This window comes from Aythya fuligula, chromosome 1, assembly GCF_009819795.1.
Source record: "Aythya fuligula isolate bAytFul2 chromosome 1, bAytFul2.pri, whole genome shotgun sequence".
NCBI lineage: Eukaryota > Metazoa > Chordata > Aves > Anseriformes > Anatidae > Aythya > Aythya fuligula.
Genome location: NC_045559.1, coordinates 49,240,285 through 49,266,596, shown reverse-complemented (window position 1 = coordinate 49,266,596; position 26,312 = coordinate 49,240,285). Strand labels below are relative to the sequence as shown.

The 26,312-nt window shown below is 36.9% G+C and overlaps 1 long non-coding RNA gene across 3 annotated transcripts in view; it reads left to right on the top strand.

The window, feature by feature from the left end:
• LOC116496239 overlaps positions 1-22,967 on the top strand; it is a 35,840-nt gene extending 12,873 nt beyond the window's left edge. The window contains exons 2-8 of one of the 3 annotated variants that reach the window (XR_004254000.1): positions 3,473-3,556; positions 7,932-8,089; positions 10,848-10,890; positions 12,282-12,360; positions 14,367-14,468; positions 14,951-15,005; positions 22,665-22,967. This is a non-coding gene — a long non-coding RNA (uncharacterized LOC116496239). The remainder of the gene's footprint in view (positions 1-3,472; positions 3,557-7,931; positions 8,090-10,847; positions 10,891-12,281; positions 12,361-14,366; positions 14,469-14,950; positions 15,006-22,664) is intronic. The other 2 variants (XR_004253998.1, XR_004253999.1) reach the window with 2 other exon arrangements.
• Positions 22,968-26,312: the final 3,345 nt, after the last annotated feature.

Sequence of the window (26,312 nt, the reverse complement as noted above, 5' to 3'; positions counted from 1 at the left end):
TAACTTACACATGCTCTTCAAGAGGACTGAAGCTCTGAGTCTTGTTTGCCTGCCCTGAGATGATAGCCTTCCACATCAACTAACTGTACATAACATGAATAGAAAATTAGGTTGGACTAATCTAATTTGAAAGAAGCTGCCCACAGCCAGATACTGTGAATCCCAAACAAACTTCTTAGGAACTGGTTATGGTAAATATTTGACATGCTCATTAAATATTGAATGCAATTCTCTATAAAGTACAGCACAATATGCAAGGAAAATAACCTGTATGTATTGACTTGTTTGCTTTTATTATTATTATTATTATTATTATTATTATTATTATTATTATTATTATTATTATTATTATTATTATTATTATTATTTCTTCCTGAGTTGCTGGGGAGATTTTGTTTTTCTGTGTTCATCTGGGATATTTCCAGAAAAGGGATGAGACTGGAAGATTTTTGTATATAGTTAAATATCATACCCTCTTTCCAATTATTTGAGAACTGGATGTTTTGCAGAAGCTGAATCTGAAGTTAGGGTACTTTCCAATATGGTTTGATTTTTTGGGTGCTTTTCTTGCTGGCATGTTACATAATTTAGTGCTATTAAAAACATCAGATTATTACCTTGTATAAAAGCTAGTAGCATGCAATGCAAGCAACCCCAACAACTAATATAAGGTTAATGAAGAATTAAAAAAAATAAATCCATTTATGTTAATAAGTAATTGAAAGACCAATTATTTAGTTAAAAAGTAATTATGGATGTTTAACTAATTATGTAGGCAAGAAAGGTCCCCATAATTAACTTATAGTATTGTAAAATATCTGATCTACAGTGACCCATGTTAAAAACACATTCTTGTTTTCATCAGCACTAAGCACAATCATATGTTTTGTATATAGGGATGATATATGGGCTGGCTTCTTTGGTGTCCTGAGTTTCTTATTGGTTTACTAAACAAGGGACTGCTGTGACTCTTGTAACAGTTTCTGAGTCCTCTGGTCCCATATTAATGCAGGTGTTAATAGACTGTTATATGGTCATCCATTATATGGGGATTAATGAAGTTTTGCTCCTTTTCCCCTGTCCAGCACAGTCCTCTTCCACATGCCTGTTGTGGCATCCATATAGAACCTCTTTATAATACTTGCCCTAGAGAGAAAGAGTTTCTTGAGGGAAAGCTGAGTGGTATTTCTACACCATTTACATTTGAGGATTGTCTCATCAATAGCTGAGTGAGCCAGAAAAAAGGGGACGGGAGGGAGGTCTTTGATGCTATATGAAGTTTCTGTCAGTGAGATTCCTCACTGCTGTCTACATGGGTACAAAAATTAAAAACCAAACCAAAACAACAACAAAACCACCAAGCACACTATCTATGTGAAGCATACACGTATCTCTGCCTTTATTTTTGTCAAGATTTCACATGGCTGCTGTCTTTTTAAAGTGCAAGAAATGCACTGTGCAAGAAATGCTTTAGGCCGCAGCCTCCCTCAGCCACCACCATTTTAACCAAGCTAGCAAAGCAATGATCACATTGCCTTGCAACACTCTGAGTTTGGGCTATGTGGTGTACTTCCCTGGCAAGAGGGAGCAAATGTGCTGAATGGTGGTATCTCCATTGTCTCACAGTTATAAGGTCATGATTAAAAGAGACACAGGATCAGACAGGGTTCACAACTTGCTCTGACTCAGTGTTGGCTGCATTAAGAAATCTGTGGTGGGATCATTTCTCTTGGAGGTCTATGCTGCAATGTTTGCAGGTGAGCTGGTTACTCTCAGTTTTCTTTATTTTCACTGGGAGAAACAGACATTTCTAGAACACAATTTACAGGGTTTGCTTTAGACAATATGGCCTGAATCAGCTTAAAAGTGCCTTAATCTATTGAGGAGAGACCAGGAGGATTTGTTTAGACAGATGCTTCTACATTATAGACATGTAAAGTCAGTGACATGAAATGTCACAATTAAAATGTTTAACTAGATGTTTATACTAGATAGTAGAGAAATTTTATTTTCAAAAATCTTAATAAGACATTGCTAAAATGGAGTTGCTTTTCACAGAGTGTTTACTAACATTATGACTCTGATCATAATGTGGCAGAAAAGCAATTTAGCTTAGAAATAAGTTCCTAAAGTTTTAACCAATGAATACAGGCTTTATAAGCATTTGGAAATTAAATTACTTGAGAATACAGTCAAAATTTTTAGAGAGACCAAAAGTAAAGAAGGAATCCCTGGTAAGTGTTGTTTTTCATGTTTTTCATGTTTCTATCGAGCCAAGAAAATAATACAAAACAAACAAACAAACAAAAACCACCAACAACAAACAACAGCAACAAAAAACTTTAGAATTGCTCAGGATGTGACTTTGTTAGAAAACTGACTTGATAATTAGTATTAATGAGTGCTAAATTTACATCTCACTTTCTTCTGCATAAAATATCCTTTTAGTATTTCATACACTGATATAGAAGAAAGAATCTAATTAGAAACAGGTGTTAAATTAGGCCATCCTTATCTCTAGCTCCATCTTATTCTTAAGATCTAAAAGCATTAACTAGTTTCAAGTGTCCAAATTCACCTGCCAAGCGTGAAAAAAGTTTCATATATAATTTTTTTAACTTTTCTGCAAATCAAAAAGTATGGATGGACCTAAGCCTTCTCTGGAAGAGAAGATATGTGACCACAGCCATGTCACTGGACATGAGATGTTATGCTTGTCAAATCTGATAACAACACGTGGGGGTTACTGCAGCTTGGACTTCAGCTTGTGCCTAACATTTTGTGTGTGAATAATTGCTAATTGAGATGCACTGTAAAAATTAACTTGCAATCATAATGACAGGAAAATATGTGCATATGCTTTGTGGAGTAGCTGTATTTCATAATAAATTAATATTGAAAATGTTTCACTAAGCTATATTTTCTCATTCCAACACATGCCAATTTTTTTGTCTTCTTATAATGAATAATCACAAGGGCACAGTATATTGACAAACATTACCATTAGAGAATGAGAGATGAAAGAAAAGTTCTTCTTATCTCAGTGAAAGGAAATGTATTTTGGAAATGGAGTAGCTGAGATGCAATAAATTAAGTTTAGCACTCACTCATATCTATACAGGGATGTTTGTGCTTTCCTAATATTGGTCTGTGAGTCATTGCACTCTTTATCTAGTAATATGGTTAAATTCCAGGGTTATCTTGGATTTTTTTTTCTTCCTCTTCAACGGAGACATGAAGATTTCCTTGAATGCAATATTCTACAAGGTCAGCAATATATTGTTTTCTTTCAGTGATCACGGAAGGAAAACATTCCTGGCCTTTAAAAATATGTATTGTCTATTGCTGGATCTGCAAAAGAAGCATAATGAAATCTGTGTGAATTAGAAAAGTTGTTTGTTTTGTATCAAAGCTATTTAAAACAAAAGGTGAGTTAATAATAACTTTTTTTTTTTTTTTTCAAAATTTACAGAAGTGCCTGTGAAATAGAAAACACTGTTCAATACTGGTACTTACAGGAAGATGACTTCAATTTATACTTTGGTCACCAGTAGAGGTAACATATATAAAGGTTATCTGTCTTAATGACTTCTAGTACGCATCTCTATCATAGTATGCATAAAAATACACTATGTTTTTCCACCCCCTCTTTATTCTGCTGAGAGAGCCTGGTAAAATTCTGGCTAAGTTGTACAAACAAATATAATTTAGTAATGCTAATTCTAATTTAAAATGTGGCTGGCAGTTCATCTGCTTACTGAATGTCAGGATAAGTTTTCCATGAACATTTCATTTGCTGAGGTTAAATTCCAAATATGCTTGCAGAAGGTGAACTGTAGGCTTGTGTACTAATGTGCATATAGGTTGTTTGCTTAAATGTTATACACATCTGGTGTTTTGGTGATGTGAACAAAACTCTGCTAACACTCAGTACCAATAATAAATAACTTTTCAGAATTATCTGGCTGTTTCCCAGGTATAAATTACAGAAACAAAGTCTAACGTTTTCCCCAATTGTTTTTGAGTTTGTAATTAATTCCATATGAGAAGAACAGCTTGTTGGATTGGAGTGAATAAAGTGGTAATAAAAATAACTTTAATTTCCCGGCCAGTCACTGCTTTCATTCCTTTGTGCACCAGTGGTCATTCCAGAGGTCTTTGCCAGATCTGCAGCCATGTCCCCTGGGGCTTTGGTCTTGACGTGTCTTTCAAATAAGCAGGACAGAAGATGTGAACAAGCTAACCAGTTACACAGAATGAAGTAAAGCTTCAGAAGGAGACCACAAAAAACTTGTTATTCTTCTTGCACCTTGGTATCTTGTTTTAACTATGTACCGTGGAATAAGACATAGATATATGTGTTTCAAGTGAGGTAGTGCTTAATTCCCATCCTTACTTATTTTGGGAATGTTTCTGACTAAACTGTGAGCTTGATTAAAATGCTAATTCTGCTGTATCTCCTGTTAAAGTTATCTTAAACATTCCCATTGCCTCAATGAAGTTGAAATCAAGCTTATAGATTGGCACCTCAAAGGAAAATGTGGGCACTACAAGAAAATGTTGTGGGTGAATCAGTAGGTGTCAGATCGCTGAGTCCATAATGAATAATTACCTCAGCATAATTATGTGTGCTGTTTTTCATACAAGATGTAAAACTGAGGTCCTTTTGTCTCTTAGTAATTAAAAACACATCTCTCATGCAATTTCACATTACAAAAGAGTCTCTCTGTTAGAGAACATGGTCTGCTAGTGGTATCCAAGGTTGGATAAGGAACTATTATACTGATAATTAGCATTGGCTGCCCTGTATAATTTTTAGTTCCAGCAGCTCAGATACTCATTTTTGCATTTTAATTTCAGCTTATGCACATATTTTGTAGAAGTAGCTCATATGTTTTACTTTCTTTGACTCTTTTTGTAGTTACGTTTATATGAATAGGTTAGTTTTGACACTCCTCCTAGGTCAGCATTGATATAGCCTTGGGTTCAAAAATCACCTGCTGGATTTCAAAAGCAACTGGATGCACACATGGGATAAAAATACCTAAAGGAATGTTAAACACAAAAACATAACTTTTGGCTCAGGATATCTCTGAGTTACAAACTGATAAAAATTGGAAGAATATTCTTGAGACATATCCTTGATTGCTTGCTGTTCTTAAACTCTTTCCTCAAAATCTGCTGTTGACAATTTTCAAGACAAGATCTGGAGCTATACACATTTTTGGTTTTATCCACAATGGCCATACATAGGTTCCTATGTAAGATAACAGCTGAAAATAAATGTCCCATCGTCAGGATATCATAACAAATCAAAGAAATAAACTTGGTTTTCAAAAAATTCTGAAAGTTCAAGTAGGTTATATTCTCTTGAAGAAATGTTATAGGGGAAATATTTTTTTTCTGTTGAACCATTTCTGTTCTTTTATATTTTTATGTTATGGGCATCTCTTATCAAGATGGCTTGTACTTTCTGCAAGTTACGGCATTTTTTTTTTTTTTTTTGAAATGACTCTTTTGCCTGCCCTTGGAGCTATTATGGGTAATTAGATGTAGGATACTAATTTCTCATTTACCATCCAAATTCTTCAGAATATCCTCTTGGATATGTTAGGTGCAAATACAATTATTTTGAGTGGAAGATCCATGAGAGAGGTGAGATAAAGCTATTAGCACTTTTGTGTGCCTATCCCACAGATAATAGTTAAAAGATACTTTTTTGAAGAACAGTTAGTTTGTTGAAATAAATTTGTGTTTCTGACTTGTGGCCTAGAGCCAGAGTTACCTCTGTACACAATGAAAAACAAGAAATTTGGGATTTTTCTAGAACTTTTTGTGTGATTATTGCATGACCACAACCAGTAATGGCTGATTTTGGCTTTATCCTTGATTTCCCATAACTACATCTGTACTGCCTCTACGTGTGAAGATTTAAGATGAATATATATTTTTCCTTGGTAAAACTTAAGGAGGAAAGATTAGAAGACATGAAACCTCTAAGTCTGATGCCAGTTGCAGAATAGGAACTCTGAGATGAAATCTATCTGATCTCTTTATTTCTTCATACCTGAGACAAGAATGAAAAGGATAAGGTCCCTTTCATTAACCAATGTGTGGGAAGAAAAAGAAGACAGGAAATAAAGGGTGAAAAAGATGACGTTGCTTGGCCATCATAATGGCAATTATGAGACAAGAAGAAAAACACTAATTACTCTGTGACCGATATCCCAGAGAAAGAACGGCCACATGCTTTAGTAATTCAGACATCAAAATCACTTATGAGACTCATAACGTGTCATGTTTGCTTTGCAACACTCATCAATGAGGTGGCTTTAAACAAAAAAAAATGACTTCTCTATGCCGAAGCTTGACTGATCAGTGGTGAATGCAATTTTGTGCTTATCAATAACTTAAAAATCATGGAGATAGACCTGCTTTTGATTATATGTTTTAATTAAGGAAAACTTGAGGCACTAGAACTTCCACAAAATATTTTGAACTCTTTGGAAAATGCCAGCATATATATATTTAGGTCCTCATCCCACTTTCTTGGTATAATACTGAATAATGAAATAAAAAATTATGACTTTATTATATTTCAATGCATCTCCTAGGCTGGTGGAAGCACAGAATCAAATCTTGTAGTCAGGTGAGGTCTGCAGTGAGCTACACCTGGGGCTCAGGTGTACCCTCTGCTGATTGAATTGCCAGACCTGAGCTTGCCACGAGACATTGTCAAAATAAAAAGACATGTCATGTACTCAGAGAGGTATGGAATAAGACAGGTCTCAAGCAGGAGGCAGAGGTGTTTTTTTCTCTTGCACTTGCCAAGTGCATTTACACATGGAGTTCTTGGCCGCCACTTGTGTAGACTTCCCTCAGAAACATTTTCCATCTGTCATACTCACATGTGAAAGAAACCCTGGAGATTCCACCCCTATCCCTGAAATGGAGCCTCTCTTTGTCTTTACAGTTTTCAGCAAGCGCTTTATTAAAGAAGTAGGGAGGAGAAGAAAAAAAAAGGCAGACAAGGTACTTTCTAGCATTTCATAATAGAAGCAGCAGCCAGCCAGATCACAAATGCCTGGGATAGCAACGAGAAAGAGATTCTATTTCACTTTGACTCCGTGTTTCATCCACCAGCAATCCTCCCTTTATCTGCAGCACTCTATGCTCCATCAGCTGCACCATCCGGGCCTACTAAGAATTAAGAGTCTCCTTATCTGTGGAGGACAGTCAAACAAAGTACAGCCAGAAATTCTTGACACTGCCTTCTACTATACTTAGAACTGCATGTAAAATGCCAGCCATCTTCTTCATAATAGTAGAAAATTATATTTTAATATGTTGATATTCCCACTATTGTACTACAGCTACAATAGAATGACTGAAAAAAACAGTCACTGAAAATATACCCCGGGAGTATCAGTCATCATAACCCTAATCAATAATGATGCAGGGGAAATACATAGGTTTATTATGTTTCTTTTCTTCCAAATAGTAAATATTTCACAAATAAACTTCTCCCTTTTCCAGTGATTATGATTTTCAGAAGATAAATTTTGTGACAATACTTTGTAATATATATAAGACTTACAATGAATGCATTGAAAATTAGTACATTAGATGGCAAGAAAGCCAGTTGGCATTAGGGTAACTAGTTTTTGTTTGCTTGTTTGTTTTTTGAGTAAAATGAGACTTTCTTTAATAGAATTTCCTTGATTTAAATCTCTGTTTTACATACTATGTGAAAAGAAGTTGTACAGAAAAATGGAGCACAGAGCCTATTTAAAATTCTGGCTGCTCTCCCCAGTATTGACATGGAAAGTCTGAAATTTCAATTGTATTGTAGTTATATTTTGGTGATAGGGACAAATAAAATTATCTTTAAGTATAAGTATATTGGAAATAAATCTCTCTCATTTTTCCAGTGGATTTTTTGGCTTTCCCTGTCTATTCTCACCTCCTGATTCTACACAAGCCACCACCCTCGAGGCACAGAAAACAATGGATTAACACATTTTCCATGTGGACATATTGGAAAGCCACACACGAACTGGTCTTCAGCTCTCCTGTGTGACGCCACATGGTAAGCCAGGATGTGGCAGGGCTGACAAGGCTTCATTATGTCTCATTATAACAGGAGGCACAATCAGCTGGTGCAGTGAAAAAAATACAGGTTTATCAAGGGTAAAGAAAACAAGTTATTCATGGGGAAATGATCCGTAACTGCTTGTTATTAAAGCCTTTAAGAATTACTAGCATAAGAAGAAAGGAGTTGCATAAGAAATTTAACTCTCTGATTTGTTCTCAGAACAAGAGTGAGTCAGGGCATAACTATCTTGGGAGCCAAAACACACAACTGGTGAAAGTGTTCTTCAGCAGGCCTCTTAAAGGTGTTTTTACTGAGTTGAATGCCATTATTGATTCATTCTGTACTAGGGAAAAAGAGGAAAAGAAGAGAGAAGAGAAGAGAAGAGGAGAGGAGAGGAGAGGAGAGGAGAGGAGAGGAGAGGAGAGGAGAGGAGAGGAGAGGAGAGGAGAGGAGAGGAGAGGAGAGGAGAGGAGAGGAGAGGAGAGGAGAGGAGAGGAGAGGAGAGGAGAGGAGAAAAGAGAAGAGAAGAGAAGAGAAGAGAAGAGAAGAAAAGGAAAGGAAAGAAAAGGAAAGGAAAGAAAAGGAAAGGAAAGAAAAGGAAAGAAAAGGAAAGGAAAGGAAAGGAAAGGAAAGGAAAGGAAAGGAAAGGAAAGGAAAGGAAAGGAAAGGAAAGAAAAGAAAAGAAAAGAAAAGAAAAGAAAAGAAAAGAAAAGAAAAGAAAAGAAAAGAAAAGAAAAGAAAAGAAAAGAAAAGAAGGAAAAAAGGAAGGTGGCAACTGTGTGAAAATTTCATTTTGTTTGAGAAGACAGAAGAAGGAATATAAATTGGAAAAGTTCCTTTGAGAGCTCCCCCCTCACAAGTCCAAAAAATGAATGCAAATCTGATGATATCATTGCTAATGAAAAACATAGGCATGAGAAAGTGCTCTCAGCTTTACCGAACCACCCCCATTGCAGAGCTCATCATTACATTCTCTTCATGCATTTTCAGATTTTTCTGTACATTAGTTTCTGCCCACTGTTATCCAGCATCCATGCTTTACCGCAGAAGAGGCTGCAGTTCAGTTTTGGTGGAAAGATTCATAGTTTGCAGGGATGAGAGTGGAAAAGGTAACACAAAATGGCAAAAAGGGAAGATAAATTTTGCAGTGCCCTCTGATCTCCACGGTCTGCTGCCTACCAGCAGTGACCCCAAGCAGAGAGCAGATGAGCACACATGGATCTATATCGCCAGTCTCTCTCTTCTCCCCTGCAGCCGGCTTTGCCTTGCCAGCTGTCTAACACCACAGGAAGGCATTTCTTATTCTTCAGCCTGCAGGAAGGAGAGGATGAGGGAAGGAAGAAGAGGCTACTGCCAGGATGTGAAGGCAGAGTCGTCCTGCCAGATGCTCCCCCAGCTTCCCCACAATGAATGTCTTGCTGTGCCCATCCCATCTCTGGGGAGACCTTTGGCCACAGAGAAACATGGACAATTAGATGGGATACATCATCCTGTGTCTGATGGACAAATTGCCATGTTACTTGCTTATATCTTGTATACACAGCAACTGGTAGATTAGTGCTGATCTTTCAAAACCCTGGACAGAGTGGGCCAAGACAGAAAAACTCATATATATATGTGCACACATTTTTAAAGATGCAAAAGGTTGATGCCATCTTGCTCTGAGTGCCAGAATAATTTATTATGGTCACAGTGCTGAGGTTACATCATGTTTATATTCTAATATCCTGCTTTTAATGGCTAATAACATTCAGTTTTTTTTTTCTCTGTTCCAGACATGGTTTCTATCCAAACGTAATTTTATTTGGAAAGTTTGGAACAAGAATGATTCTTCCTTTCCTTTTCCTTTTCCTTTTCCTTTTCCTTTTCCTTTTCCTTTTCCTTTTCCTTTTCCTTTTCCTTTTCCTTTTCCTTTTCCTTTTCCTTTTCCTTTTCCTTTTCCTTTTCCTTTTCCTTTTCCTTTTCCTTTTCCTTTTCCTTTTCCTTTTCCTTTTCCTTTTCCTTCTTTCCCTCTCCTTTGAACTTGAGGAAAGTGGAAAAACAAAATTGCTTTTAAGTAAAAAAAAAATAATAAATCAGCTCTATGCTTTGGTCATGGGCTGATGAAATAAAGGATCTGAGTCAGGCTAAATAATCCACCTGCTTTCTGTGAGGTTATGCCTAGGGAGAGGCACCAGCAAGTCTTCCATTATAATAGCCTCTGACCTCTGAACTTCATTTGTGTACATTGAGTGAGTGCAGGACAAAAAGTATCTCTGTCAGAGAGAAAGAAAGGTGTATGGTAAGTATGAGAAAACATGGGAGATATGGGTGCAGAAGAAAAGCTTGGGACATTTCTCTGGAAAAAAAAGGGAGGCAGGACAGAAGGGTGAATTACTGGTATCTCCGATCAAAAAGACATTACTGTATTTTAGTTGTTTCTCCTCACCAATTATGGCAGTTTCATTGCCTCTGGGAAGGCCCTTGGCATAACTGCTTACTTTGTTCCTGCAAATGACTTTCTGTCAGCTTATGGTGAGTGCTTCTTGTATACCTTGACTGAGCTCTTTGCAGAGCTCCTCCAGGGGCCACAGGGGTGTCATGTAGTCATGTATTTTTTTTTTTTTTTCAGGTTTCCAATGTCACTTGCACTGTCAAATCCATCAGTGAACAGAAATTAGCATTTTTTTTAACTGCTACTTGGAATGTGAATGCATTACTTCATTTATTATTTATTTTATTTTATTTTAAAATTTTATTTTATTTTTTACAGCAAAGGGGGCAGATAAGATATCCATGATACTGCTCAATCTTAAGTAAGTATGGAAAAAACTGTGTGGGACATTTCATTATTTTTCTGCAAGTACTCTGTGGGTGCCATTTTCTGCTGGTCTGCCTGTTCTTACATGATGTTACAGATGCTGCTCAGCAACGTGACTGTTTTCACCCCTGCACTATACAGCGCCTTCCTCCTGCTACTGACTCAAATTTACTTATGGCTTTAATGACTTGGATTAAACTCTTTCTGAACATTTTTTCACTTATATGCATGTGTTTCCCACCATGTATGTGTGTTGTGTCATTGCTCAAATGACATAATTTGTTTCTAAAATGTTTCTCTTTTCTTGTTCAACTCCATAAGACCAGACTCAGCTATGTGCTTTCTCTGCTTATTTATCTGACTAATCTCAACCTCTACCAATTTACTCTAGCCCATATGTTATACAAATCCTTCAGCTGGCCTTTAGAACATCATGTTTGGGGTGAGGACCATATGACTGGCTTTGCTTGTGCTTGCAACCACCACCAGCAGTTTCCTAGCAAATTGCCTAGGCATTGTAATTAATTTGGAGCCTATAAAGAGTGACACTTTTGTGAAATGTGATATTAGAGATTGTAAACTTATCTAATTGTTAAATCCTGCATTACATTACTGTCTTTGATGCAGGGAGAAGAAAGTTAAGTTATTTCTGTCTTTGGAAATAGTTATTTCCAAAGACTTAATAAAATAGTTGATTTTTTTTTTTCAAGCCATTATTGCAAAAGTTCAGGATATTAAATCACTTATAATTCATTTTTTAATTCAAAAATTCTGAAAGAAATTTAGTGATCAAGCAGCAGAAACTGGGACATATGGATAATTCAAATATTTCCAATTGAGTACATGGGAAAAAAGAACCAACATCACCTAACAGTCTTTTTAGATAGTTTTTAACTGTGTATGTTCAGAGTACCTTTTGTCTCTTATGCACAGTCATACAACCATATATATGGCTTACTGTGAGAAGGAACTTTCCCTTTTGAAATCCTAAATGAAAGGTAAGGCAAGAGATAGCTGCAGTGATCCCTACAGGGAAGCCATTGTACATCAAGGCATGATTGATCCACAACACAGTCTTCCTGACAGACCTGTCCTGTGCTGCACACACAGCATGGCCTTCAGGCCAGTGTTGTGCTACACAAATCTGGTGGCTGCAGGGCAAGCTCAGGTGGCTTCTTGTCAAGGAGGAGCTGCAGGGCAGCTCCTATTCAGTGCCGGTGATTATTTCTCTTGCATGGCCTTGCCTTTATCTGACAGTGCTGCAAGAAGTTCTCATGAGAACATTGTTTCTGTTTGACAGTAAAAATGATGAATAGGGATGTTTTCTTGTAAGAAAAGCCTGTAATAGCTCAAATGACTAAAGGTTGGAATCTGTCCTATGGATAGGTTCTGTCCTGTGTCACCATGGATGGACTAGAGTCTGTTTCGTGCTGCATCATCTGAGGCTCCTACCATCTAAAGGGTTGTAAGAATGTCTACTCTATACTTTCCTTATAGTGTTAGCTATAATAAGCATTTAGAGAGTCTGAGTGCCTTTCTTACTAGGATCGTAACAGACTGGCACTTCCTGGTGCAAAACATTAGTACAAAAAAGAATTGCTGTATAGTCCTCTTGTATGCACCAAAAGAACTTTTGATACAAACATTTATTGATAGGCCCAAAATATGCTTTACCAGATCCTGCCGTGCTGAATCTAGAAACAGAAAATTTAGGAGAGGTGACTGCTCTAGGAGACCAGAAGTGAACTGGCAAGTAGTTGAATGGAGAAGGTTCAAAAACTACAGATGCAGGAAAAAGTCAGACTAAATTGGATCAGTTTTTATGTAGGGTTAAAAAGGGAAGTAGAAATGTAGTGCTCCTTCAAAGATGCAAACTATTTTTGTCCAGTCTGAGAGTGACTCCTTTATGTGAGAAGCTCCACTTCAGGAAAGAGTTATTAATGAAATGTCTAACAGAGTGGCAGAGGTCCAGTTTTATTCTAATGTTATACACTTCATGAGCAAAAGTGAGGAAATGGTTATTACAAACATCACATCATTTGCAGACCCAGTGGCAGGGAAATAGGAAGTTTTTGATGCAGTGAGACACTTGCAATACATCTTGGATTCCTGTGAAGTGCTTCAGAGAGATGTCCTCAACACCCACAGACACCAAGGGCTAGAAAATCGCAACACAATTAACTTCAAGATACAAAATAATTTTATTTTATTTTTACTGCAAAGACTAGTGCTGAGCGGTAAACAATGCAATAAAATAATTGCTGCCCAATATTTACTGATCACCATAAATGACAGGGAAAGTGAGATTGGATGAATCCGTACTATATGCTCTCAGGAGTTTGAAAAACTGAAGAAATAGGTTAACAAAGATTAAGGTTTTTGAAGATGACAAATTTAGATTAAACCAATTATTTGATAAAAGAACTGGATATCTGGCTACAGAGCCTGTTGCCTGTGTTTGCTGACTACAAACAGGCGTACATATAGAACAGTGCCCTTCTACACTCATTATGAGTCACAGCTTGGAGCTGCACCAGTGGAACACCAAACTGGACATTTGGTTTATGAAATCTAAGGCGTGCAGGAGAAAGTTGTGAAAAACAACTGTAATGTGGATTGTCACAGCATCAAGAATGGCCACCAATCTCTGTTGGAGGGTAGTCCTGCTGACAGAGGTATTACTCATATGGTTCAGTGCAGCTCAGGAATGATTATCAGTGATCTGACTAACAGTTCGTCATAGAAGAGGATCAGAATTGATTGTCAATGAGCTTACAGGCAGCAGTAGCAGAGCACCTTCATTGTTAGGTAGTGACTTGTGCTTCAACAGACTTTTTGGATTCAGTGTGTCTGAAGGTGTTAAGTATAGGATACCAGTTTTCACTTGGTTTACCTCTCCAGAAAGGGACATATGACAAAGGAGTGTGCAGCTTCACTACAGAAAATGTCTCTGTCTCAGAGTTCATTGGGACTGACTTGAAAGGGCTGCTCTTGGAAACACCAACTGGAGATCAGCCGGTGCTGACAGCATGTGACAACTTCTCCAAGTATGAGATACAGCAGCCACACATACTTAAAAAAACCCTGACACTTAGAGTTACATTACATAGTCTATGTTGGCCTTCTGCCATCCTTTTTGTTTTTCTTCACTGGATTATTTTAGGACTCCAGGAACCTACGTTTCCTTCTTACCAGATCTCTGTAGCTTAGTGCTGTGGCAGAGTTGGTAGTTCTGGGAGAGCAGGTAAAGTACAGTCAGGACGTCACTGACAAAAAGAATTTTTTGATACTGAAAAGATAATAATGATGTGAACATTCAGGATATAGAATAGATGTGGCTAAACAGACAGAGAAAAGCAGAGGAAAAAACATCATAAAATACTCATTTTAATGTTCTTTTACATATCTAATGTGGTTGTTATGGATCCAGAAGTTTATTGGTACAGAAAAACACAGTCTGCTCTTTTGCAGTGTATCAAAACCTAGTATGGAAATTCCCTAGAAGTGAGAAGGGCCAATAAAAAGAAATCTCAGTGGCTGGAGGGACATGGAAGAAAATCTAGAAACACTTTGGTAAGTTCTACATATCCTAATATGTTTTGTTGCATTGGTTGTAACAGCAATTTGCAGCAGAGAAGGAGTTGCCACCTGAACCTCAGCTCACTGCAGTCTCTGCGTACCCAGAGGATAGGCTGGACTCTGCAAACCAGAGACCTGTGACCCTAATAATACAGATGCAAATTTGAATGGTGACTTTGAGGCTGAATTTAAGGCCTGAGCTTGTACACTGTTTAGGAATGCTATGTAAATGGATGAGCATGTGTATTCCTAGGGGGTTAAAATACTGATAAATGCTTACTAAATCTGGCTTGAAGAAAGTAGTTGCAAGGCTCAATACAGATAACACAAATAAGTAGTAATAGTTTTAAGTTCTGTGTGATTTTGTGTTGACATATCTTCTAAGTTATAATCTGCCTGAATGTGTTGGCAGCAGTATTTGTGTTATCACTTTAAATCAACTGATTCCCGTTTATGAATTTACCTCCATGATACAGTGCCATCCTTCAAATGGTTACAAGACTGTATTGGATCCAGTAGCTGTGTATGTGGGTATGTATTTCTTCCCTTAAATTTACTTCAATAACTAATTGATGCTCTTTTTGGAAAGCAGAATATAAGGTGTGTTGCATTCAGTTGTTCACTCCTAATTTTTGCATGAGGATACAGCTCTCAGAACTCCTATAAACATGTTTGATATTAAAATAACCTTTTCAGACAAAAGCTGCACTGGTACAGATTAAATTGCAGGGAATGGTGTGTCCCTTCCCATTTCTCTTTGTGAGCCATGTACATGTAAATATTTCCTCAGATGATTTTGATTTAAAAAAAAAAAATATTGCTGAGTCTCCTTGAGTGGAAATGTCCCACCAACAATCCCAGGAGGATTCTCACTCAGCAGGCAGAGCAGGCTTGTAGAGAAGCAGAAGTTGTTCTCTTCTTGTAACATGGTTTCTGATGATGATGATTTTCTAGTCAGGATGTTGTTTCTTTTTCATTCCTTTTGTTGAATGTTTCACCGATAGACAAGAGTAATTCCTGGTAAATGGAAGAGTGCAGCAGCTGGCTACAGCAGAGGCTTTGAAATGGTCAAAAAGTCTTCCTTCTTTTTCATAGAGGTTATATTAGCTGTCAGGACAAACACAAACCCTTGGGAATCAGCAGAGTTCAAGGAATCGTGGCCACCTTGAGCACAGAAACAGTGTACCAGGCCAAAGTCTCCTGAAGGCAATGGAGCCAACAACAGCTTGCAGGTCTGTGGAATGAGCTCCAGAGATGGATGCCAGAAACATCTAATTGCCTTCTGGAGATTACAAGGGCAGCAAAAGGGGCGTAGTGTCTTAGAAAACCACCTGAAGTCTTAAGCATGATTGGTTTCAGTTTGAGAATCTGGCTAGATTATTTTCTTGAATTATTTATTCTTCTATCACTTTGAGAAAAAACAAGAAGAGTGACTCAATCCCCTAGCATCTTACATCTGTCTTAGTCATTGTCAATCACAAAAAAAGTTACAGTCTGGTTCTCATGTTGAATTGAAACACTTCCTGAGAGAATGGGCATACTTGATGCAATGCTGAGTCACTCTCAGCTGCTCACCATTATTAGGTATTCAGCATTGCTAAATTGATACAATTAATTTTCCTGAAGTCGCATAAAAGCCTTTTTATCCTCCTGACACTATTATTTCTTTTCTTTTTATTACACTAGTCAGTGTGGTGCTAAAACAAAAACAAGGCAGCTTTTTCTCTTGCTTTTATATTTGAAACTCAGAGAGCATTTTTTTTAACTCTCATTTTTGTTGGTTTGTGAATCACTACATCTTTCAGAATATGAGTACGTAGAACGTCATGCTCTTAGGTATAAAGTGAAAGAAAAAAAAAAACAAAAAACAAAAAAACACAGAATTACACTTCATCTGTCATCTTCTGAGAAAGTCGCAGAAAAAAGTCACTGGAGAGGCTGACCTACATACCACACAGTGTCCCTTAAACAAAACAGAGTTGGAATAGTTTCAGTGCATTACCAAGGCAGATATAACCATTGAAGATATGACACATAGAAATAGCCCAGAAGGCTTTCTATTTAACATTTAATTCTTCAGTTCACTGGACCAATAACAAGTGTTCAAAATTTACTATCTTTTCCCTTCCCTTCCCTTCCCTTCCCTTCCCTTCCCTTCCCTTCCCTTCCCTTCCCTTCCCTTCCCTTCCCTTCCCTTCCCTTCCCTTCCCTTCCCTTCCCTTCCCTTCCCTTCCCTTCCCTTCCCTTCCCTTCCCTTCCCTTCCCTTCCCTTCCCTTCCCTTCCCTTCCCTTCCCTTCCCTTCCCTTCCCTTCCCTTCCCTTCCCTTCCCTTCCCTTCCCTTCCCTTCCCTTCCCTTCCCTTCCCTTCCCTTCCCTTCCCTTCCCTTCCCTTCCCTCCCCTCCCCTCCCCTCCCCTCCCCTCCCCTCCCCTCCCCTCCCCTCCCCTCCCCTCCTCTCCCCTCCCCTCTTTGACTTTTTCTTTTCTTTTCTTTTCTTTTCTTTTCTTTTCTTTTCTTTTCTTTTCTTTTCTTTTCTTTTCTTTTCTTTTCTTTTCTTTTCTTTTCTTTTCTTTTCTTTTCTTTTCTTTTCTTTTCTTTTTAGCCTTCACTTCTTATCATTTTTGGACATGGGTGGTTTCAAGTTATAAAAGGACAGCTTGAGAAAAGCTGGATCTGAAAACCTAACCCCAGGAGAAAAGCACAATCACCATGTGTGTCTTTCTCCCCAGTCAGAAGAACTGGATGAAGTATGTGCCTTGATCCTAGCATTCAAGACACTGTGACTCTGTCTGATAACAGCAGAAAGCAGGTTTCAGAAAGGAACACTGTGGCTGGCTTCTTAGATCTGCTCTAGCTTGACTCAGCTGCCAGTCTGATTTGTTGGGAGAGACTGATTTCAGGGGAGGCAGATCCCAAAATGTGGTTGCCCTCATTGGCGTCAGACAGTGAGCTCTGTATGTGATAATCACAACGTAGGGATTGCAGCTGTTAGAGGTCCACCTCTTCTTGAGGAAAAACGTATTACATTTTGCACTTCCTGAACAACCTTTCTAGACTTCCTATTTGTAAAGTACAATACTAGATTTCAAGCTGAAGGGAAACAACATCTCTTCATCTCCCTCTGAAAAACAACTGTTTAACCACGGAAAATTATTGTGAAATCCTTACTGGGGTGGAAAATTTTCACTCTCTTCTAGTGCATTTCACATGAATGAAAAAAACATTCCTGTACTTCAGAAGCTGTTAACAGGAAAAAATAATAATAAAATAAATAAAATGAAGACATTTTCCAGATTTTAAGTCACCTAACAGAGGACAGTAATAATCTTTCCAAAAGAGAAAGAACATTACCTCTGCTAATTGCAAAAGCTTCTTTTCTCCAGAAACATCATCTTCTTTCCTCTGTCAGTTCATTCACTTTCTTTTCTGCACTTTCTTGAACCCTTTTGGCCTGAACCCTGCAAATTTCTAATTGCAGGCTAAAATAAAGAGTTGAGTCCCATCATATGACTGATGAGCAAGGAAATGCTTTTCTTTTTTCTTAAGGGTGATGTAGAATTTGTTTTTAAGAGTTGTTTCCTGTTCAGAATCTTGAGTCAATGCAGGCAGTGAGCATCAGTGGTTCCAAGATATGGGGTAATGTGTTTTGGAAAATGGATTCCAGAGGAATAATGTTTTTCTCATCCACTGTATCTCATTCACCACCACTGTTTGTTCAGACCATCAGACCAACAAAGAATGAAATGACATCACAGCACCCATTTTTGTGACTAGGGTTTCCTCCCCACACCTTTTTTTTTTTTTTTTAACTGTCTAAGAAAATCTTCTGTGCAAAGATCTTATTTTCAAACATAGGCTAAATATTGTCACATCTTTTGTTTGTGTGGACCTTTCCCCATGTCAGATCATAGCTTGCAGGGCCTTGATAACGTCTCTTGAATCTGTTTGGAAGATAAACAGGAGTGAAACCTGAATGTAAGTAATCTGACTTAGAAGACCTCCAGACTTAGCACTTTCACCAATGTAAGAGTCTGGTCATTTATTACTGTGTTTCTATTTATTTTATTAGGAAAAAAAAAAAAGTGTGTAGTTTAGAAAGACTTTTATAGCAAATTCTGGACAGTTGAAGCATTTTAACACTTTTAATGAGAGATTTGCCTTAAGCATATGAAGTTAACTGTATTACACTTAAATTAATTAGGCCATTGAAACATTCTAAATTTTTTATACTTTAGATATGGATTTGAAACTCAGTAAATGTGAAATTGTGGCTCACTTAGGTTATATCTATAAACTTTTAGACATAGTTTTTCTGCACAAAACATAAATCTGATCACTTAATTTTCTTGTTCTCAGCTCTCTGTGGGACTTTTGGTATTTTTCCCTTCTAAGGAAGGCTGCTGCTTTTGTAGCAGACTGCAATAAATTTGTGAAATGGATACACATATGGTAGAAAACAAAGGGAGAATTTCAGCAGTTATATTTGTGGCCTAAGTTTGCTTTAGGCAGGAGGGATTTATGCAAATGAAACATTCTTACAGCACTATGATTTGTCTATATGAGGTAGTGGATACCTTTAATACTCTTTGATTTCTTTTTCTGGTAATTAATTAAAACAATTGTAATTCAAACTTCCACTTTCCAGAGCCTCACTTTATTATATTAAATAAAAATTGGAAGTTCAACTGTACCAGCATTATACAAACACTGTGATACCATTGTGTTGAAGGCAATTTTTCCCTTGTTCCTTTGCTGGAAGTTCTGCATACATGGGATATTAACTTTCACAATTAGAGACACTCTGAGAAAACCTCAGCAAGTCTTCCTCTTTTTGCTAGTACTACTCTGGGGGATGATACTGCTGGTATTTTGCAGCCACAATGTCACATTAACAAGAGAAAAAGAATCAGTTTCCACAACTAACTGATGGGCTATTGAAGGACTTTGTTCTATATCTGTGCCGACACCCTGTGGGTAACCAAAGTGACTTGCTTTATATTTGAAAGCTTAGAGAACTAACTTATATTCATGTTCTGTCCATTTATGCAATGAAAAAAAAATCATTAGCAGAAACAGGAAATGCTAGACAGAGGCTTAATTTGCCCTCTGTGCAAATTACGTGCTGATTTTCAGGGCAGGCTTAGAAAACTTGTTTCATTCTTCTAAAAGAAGGCAATGGAGGGAAAAGCACCATTGATTATATTCTTCATCTATTGCAGAAAATCTGGATTCAGTTTCATGCTCTGCCACGACCTCAAAACCTTATGTGATCCTAGAATATTTTTTTTCCTGAGAATTAAAGGGCATCCACACCATTTGCTTTTGCAAATGCATATATCTTTTCTAGATCTCATCTGTTCTAATGTAAATACATAGTAGAGCTGTTTCTGATGTGTGTTAGAGAAGCTTTTAAATGTTAGCTCTGTAGATAGGCAAAAGGAAATTACTTTGTGGACTGAGTCTTTCTAGCAATGAGACAAGAACATGGGGTCCTATATACTTTTATCATTTTGCCAGGTTTGCGTGAAGGACAGGCAGAATTACAGGCTCTGAGCTAAAAGTGGAACAGGAATTGTTCTCCATCTATTACCTCAAAAGGGGCAGAGGAGAATGGAGAGCAGCAGGATGAGGCCTCAGCCCCAGATTTTATTGGCAGCCTGTATAAAGGGAAATGTACTGCACCATTTCAACCCAGGGCTTGTGCTCCCCCTGTACTAACAGAAATTGGAAGTTCTTCCTTGGCTGGCAAGGTGCCTGCTGCCCCATTGATGGTCCATGCCTACAAAATATAATCAGGTATCTTCAGGTTACCTTTGAAAAAGAACATCTTATCTAGATAGCGTGAGATTTTTTGCATGTATATGAACTGCATTTATATGCATTATATATAATATACATATACCAGTATATGTTTATACCACTGTGGGCTGGAACTGCAAAAGAGTAGGATTTTCTTTCCAGTGTATCTGGACTTGTCATTTTACAGTGTCTGAAATCTCATTCTGACCATCATCTACAGGTATCCATGTTTTCTCTTGCTGATTGGAGCAAATTTCTTAAACACGTTGGACCCTCACATGTGTGGAGGTGCCAAGTTCTTGTCCTGACTATGGAGAGTGCTGCAGGCCCTGGAGCACTGCATATACCAGGACAAGACAACCTAGCTGTGGCATGCAAAGTACTGTAGGTATTTTATTCATTGAGGGGACTAATACATTAGTTATTGGTCATTGAAGTAATTGTGAAGGTCGTCTTTTTTTTTTTTTTTTTTTTTCCCCCTCCAATTTACCACCCTGACTGCTGTACAATCCTGTGATAACTTTGCCACACTGAGTGGTTGATAGCCAAGTTCATGTTGGAGCAACATGCCTGGAGACAGTAATGAGTAAAACATAGCCGGAGACCCATGTCATTCTCTCCACCTGTTTGCATGTATACTTATACCCATGATATACTGTTATATCCCCAGCTTATTTCAGGCTCATGCATCCTCCAGCTCTGCAATGCAGTGCTTTTAAAATTTATTTATTTATTTATTTATTTATTTATTTGCTTTTGCTAAACAGAATATAATGATCAGAATGAAAGCAACACATCAAATCAAATCTCACTCAAAAGTTAAATATTGTTCTCTTTTACCATGTTCAGATGTTTCAGTAAAACAATGCCTTTCTGACATTTTTGGAAATCATCATCTAGAGGCATCACTAGAATGACATATCATTTACTGTTGTGTCAGACCTGCAAGCTGTTGCATAAGTTAAATTCCTTTTTGGCCCTCAATGCTTAGATATGTGTTAGAGATCTTTAACATGTCTGCATGAGAGAGGAAGACACTGTGATGCAGTTTCAGTTTGTTTGCCCACTGACACATTTTCAGAGACTAAACAACAAATGAAAAGACCACATAGTTCTGTGTCTGTTTCTCCTGCTCTATATGTATCACATGTATCAGCCTTTCTTTTCAGGCTCAATAAAATGCTGTCTAACATGACATTCCTCAGCAATCAACACTCGTTCCTGACACATCTGCTTCTATTTGGCTTTAATCCTTCTTTGCTTCATCTGTATTTAGCAATATTTCAGAATTTTGTTGTCAGCTAGTCTCATACTCTAGCATGACTGCAATTTAAAATATTCCTGCAATTTAAAGTATTGCAAGCCTTGAGAACCAACTTCTGGGCTCACAGGATTTGTGGAGTTTGAACAAGTTTATAAACTTGTCCCTCTCTAGTACATGAAGACTTTTTTTTTTTTTTTTTTTTTTTTTTCCCCTAACTTTCCTTATGTACAGTTTGTGTTTTGTATTATGACATGGTGATCCCTCCAGATGCTGTGCTGGCAAGGCAGATGTGCTCTGCTTCGCTCAGATACATCTCTAGAGTGTATATCTGGTTATCCACTACTTCCCCTTTTCTTTTAAGCTTGTGCATTAAAGTCTATTGGGAACTTCAATACATACTTCCCCATACACTCAATATGAAACACTAGCTATGAATATTTCTTCAGTTAAGGTCTAAAAGCATGAACTGTGGTCTTCTTTTCTCCATAGCCTGCAGATGAACTCAGATGTCACAGAAAGAGCAAGACACATTAGCCCAGAATATGTACAATTTTTCTTAACCAGTTCTGTGGGATTTGCCTACTTCTTGTTTCTCATTCTCTTCCAGGGTTCAGCTGAATTTGATATGATTAAAGCATTAACATTCCAGACCCCACAAAAGATCCCCATGGAAGACTTAATGTTTAACAACAAAGTCCTTAAAAAGATATTTTTATATCATTTATAGGGATAAATCAAATTTTCTATATACATAATGAGGTTAAAGTACCGTAATCAGATCGAGCAGGTAGAAGACTTAAACCTGTAAGAGATATAGCTGAAATGTGGTGGACAGTTTCAAAATATCTTACATTTACATTATTTTGGCCACTGTATTGATAGTTTTCTGCCTGTTTGTGCTATCATAATAAATCTAACCTCTATTCTGATTTGTGATAACAAGAATAAGAGCCTATAGAAAGATAAAAATAACTGATATTCTCAGCTTTTTATCTATTTTTGCTTTTGTTTGTTACTAGTTTTGATTACTTTCCCATAAAGCATAAAGATTTTACTATTTTATATTTTGTCTCTCTGAAAGTTAACTCACCCAATTCTGTAACTGATCAAAAATCCTTCTTTTAAAAGGTCCTGTTAAAAATTTCCGAGGCCTCATGTTCTCATGGAGCCTGCAGAACAGGAAGAGATGGTGTACCAGTGGCACAACCTTTCCCTCCTGCGGTGGGACCTTGATGTACTTGGATCATCTACCTAGTGTGACCAACCCCTTCTCTTTTTGCAAGGGAAATTCTGAAGTGATGTTGGGTCATCCTTGGAGCAGTGGGAAATATTCACTTACAAGTAATTTTCTCTGCTGAGTCAACAACACACAGTTCACAACAACAGGAAGTAATTAGGTCTTGAAATTAATGGATTTCCCTGTTACCTCAAAATGCAATCTTTTTTTTTTTTTTTTTTTTTTTTTTTTTTCTAGCCTTTGATAGAACTGCTTTATTATCAAGCTTTGGACTGCTCATTATAGCTATTGTCTCAAACTGGGTGCTGGCAGATACTTATGAGTTTTATTAATGATGGAATAACTAATGAGAAAATGTTGTAGACCTTGTAGTTTTTTAAATTAATCACATTTACCTTAGAATACTTCTGCCTTTTTTTTTTTTTGATAGAATATAATTCAGCTGAGACATTTTTCTGCTGATTTGATTTTTTATCAGATATTTTTTCTTCTGCTCTTGAAATCAATTACTTGGATAACATAATAGGTCCCCATTAATCTCTATGGAGCACAGTACAATCTGTTTCACTTCAAGCCAAGGAGGCCCTATTGGTGTAAATCATGGAGTCAGTCATTTTGTTGCTATTTATAAAATTAGTCACCTGCAACATCATCCTGGATGAAGTCCATTGAATGAAACAGTGTTGGAACAGTCTATGTACAAGACTTAGTGTTTCACTGTCAAGCCTGCAAGGTGCACATAAATGTATCTTAATATAAAAATGGGAAGTCCCTTTCCATTCATTTTGAACCTATTATAAAAACAAAACAAAAATTAATGAAAGCAATTTAAAAATGAAATATGTTTTTCATAAAATTTTCATTTTTATAGAGAGATAAAATTTTATCTCTCTCGACTCCTTCCAGTTATTGAAAATAGCAAAACTGCAATTAGAAACATGGAAAATTAATATCAACATTTTGTGAGTCTAAAGGATTAAAAAGAAAGGAATCATATTTTCACTTTTGTAGTACAAAATCAATCTAGCATATCATCCAAGTTATACAAACCAAGAAAAAAATATCCTCAGAAACTTAATCTAGTATGACTTCTGTTTGCTCAGAATAATCATGACTTACATTCCTATTTTCTGTAAGTAGTGTAGTTATGACTTTCTCCCACTTCATTTTTGGTAGGCAAGATGAAAGACAGAAAGATTTTGCTGTTTTCTTTTACTTGTGATGACTACTGCCTTAGTAGTTTTGTTTTTCTGAAAGAATATACACAATTCTATCATGACAAGATGTGCTGTAGCATTAATAGTAACAAAGAAAATTCAATTCTTATTCAAAGTAATATAAAATGAGAGTAATTCTTATTCAGAGATGTTAAATTTACATTCACATCAGTGAAAACAGAACTTGTTCAACACGCTTCTCATGTAATAGAAGTTCTTTTCCTCCTAGTAGCTACTTGACCTTATGAGGTAGAAGTTGCATTGTGCCACTAACAGGTGCCAATTTTTCTGGGCATGAGTCAGGTAAGCAGTACCATGCTAATGCTCTTAGCATAAAGGCCTGCCAGCTGCTTCAGTTCAAAGCAAAATGGCTTAAATGTAAAATATGTATGTATATTTTTATACATATATATATGTATATATATACACAATTTAGAAGTAGAATTATATAGAAACAGTTTACTATAACCTTGTGCAATAAAGAGCTGAAAACTGAACTGATGATGCAGACATAGCTGGACTTGTTTTAATGAACTTGTTAAATGCACGGGCAATTCTCGGTGTTGGAATATGAATGTAAAGATTTGGATGTTTCCAGGTAATTCCTGGCAAACAAATAAACAAACAAAAACAACAACAAAAACAACAGCAACAACAACAACAAAAAACACTGACTAACCAACCAAAACAAAAACAAAAGCAAAAACACCTACAAACATTGATTCTCATTTGACTTAATATAACTACTCGTTATGAGCAGGAAATTCCTTCTTTCAAGAAAAAAGGAGGTTCTGCTGGAAAATGCTACTTTATCATTTACTTCGATTAGTGAATTCCCCTAAAAATCCTGGAGCCAGTAAAGAAATGCCAACAATCAACAAGTGTTCTTGGAAGTGTTAAATTTGATGATGAGCTGACACCACTTAGACTGGAACCCTGACTTATGCACTAATTTTGTTGTCCAACGGTAGGTGGTAACACTAGTTAGATCTGACTAATCGATGAAGTTATGGTTCATGCTTGAGTCACAAAAAAGATAAAGGGTTAAAAATTCAGGCCATCTAAAGTCAAAGTAGAACAAAGAAGCAACGAAGAAGAACAAACAAGTTTAATTAAATTTTATTTTTCTTGAAATATTTGAGACTGTGCAAAATCAAATACTGTGTCTGGTTTTCAGATTTTTGTATGAAAAATAACTTTTTTTTTTTTTTTTTAAATATACACTTGAAGTATTCTGTGGCAACTCCCTACACTATAAGACAATTAAAAATTAAAAATTCAGACCAATTAAACAATGTTCTCTTCAATAAACATGCATCCATTTGTATACCAAAGCTGCAAACCTTTTTTGTTTATTTGCTTGTTTTTATCCATATTTATGGATATTCTTCAAAAAGTAGTTGTAGAATTATCATGGAGAGACTTTTTTTTTTTTTTTAGCTTATATTTTCCAGATATTGGTTTATCTCCAGAAACATTTAAATCGTCTCTTGCTTTGTGTTTTCTCTTTTAAATCTACTACTTTGAGCAGGACATTAAGCAGAACTCCTGAGGTCCTTTCCAACCTGACCAGTGACATAATTCCATTTGTATGACCAATGCTTGTAAATACCTTTTTAAAGCTCCCTATTCCTGAAATATATTATCTTCTTCAATATTGTCGTTATAAGACAGAAATATTTCACTCATCCCAATAAACAGTCTTGACAACTCAAATCTTTTACCTAGATACAGAACCGACATACCATACAGAAATGCATTTATTGTGCTTGAATTCTGATAGGTGAAGCTACCACGAGCCTGTCCATTTTACTGGCATGTTCACTCAACTTTTGAGTTATCCAGTAGATATTTCAATGTAGTTTGAAGATTCACTCGAGATAAAAATGGCAGCTTCAGTGAAGAGACACCAGCTTTTGCTGTGGGAGCCATCAGCTGTGTTCTGCAACATCTCCCTAAAGTAGTTAGTGAAACCCATCTTGCACTATTCATCTAAGTACAGCTGAGAGAGAGTGAAAAGAACATCTCATCTGTTTTGTACCACTGTTAGGAAGGAGGTGTCAATTTGTCTCCATTGCCCAGAAAGAGAGCCTGCATAGTTACTGTAGCCTGGGCAACTAAATCTTACACTGCCAAAGTTAAGCTGTGTGGGTCTCATCTTCAGTTACTATTGTGAACAAAAAATTAGAAATTTGGAGTTTAAAGCTTTGACCGTTTTACCCTGCTGGGTAGCTAACCTCCACCACAGCTACTCCCTCACTCCCTGTTCTCGAAGAAAAAGGGGGAGAAAGTATGATGCAGTGGATTAAGGGTTGAGATAAA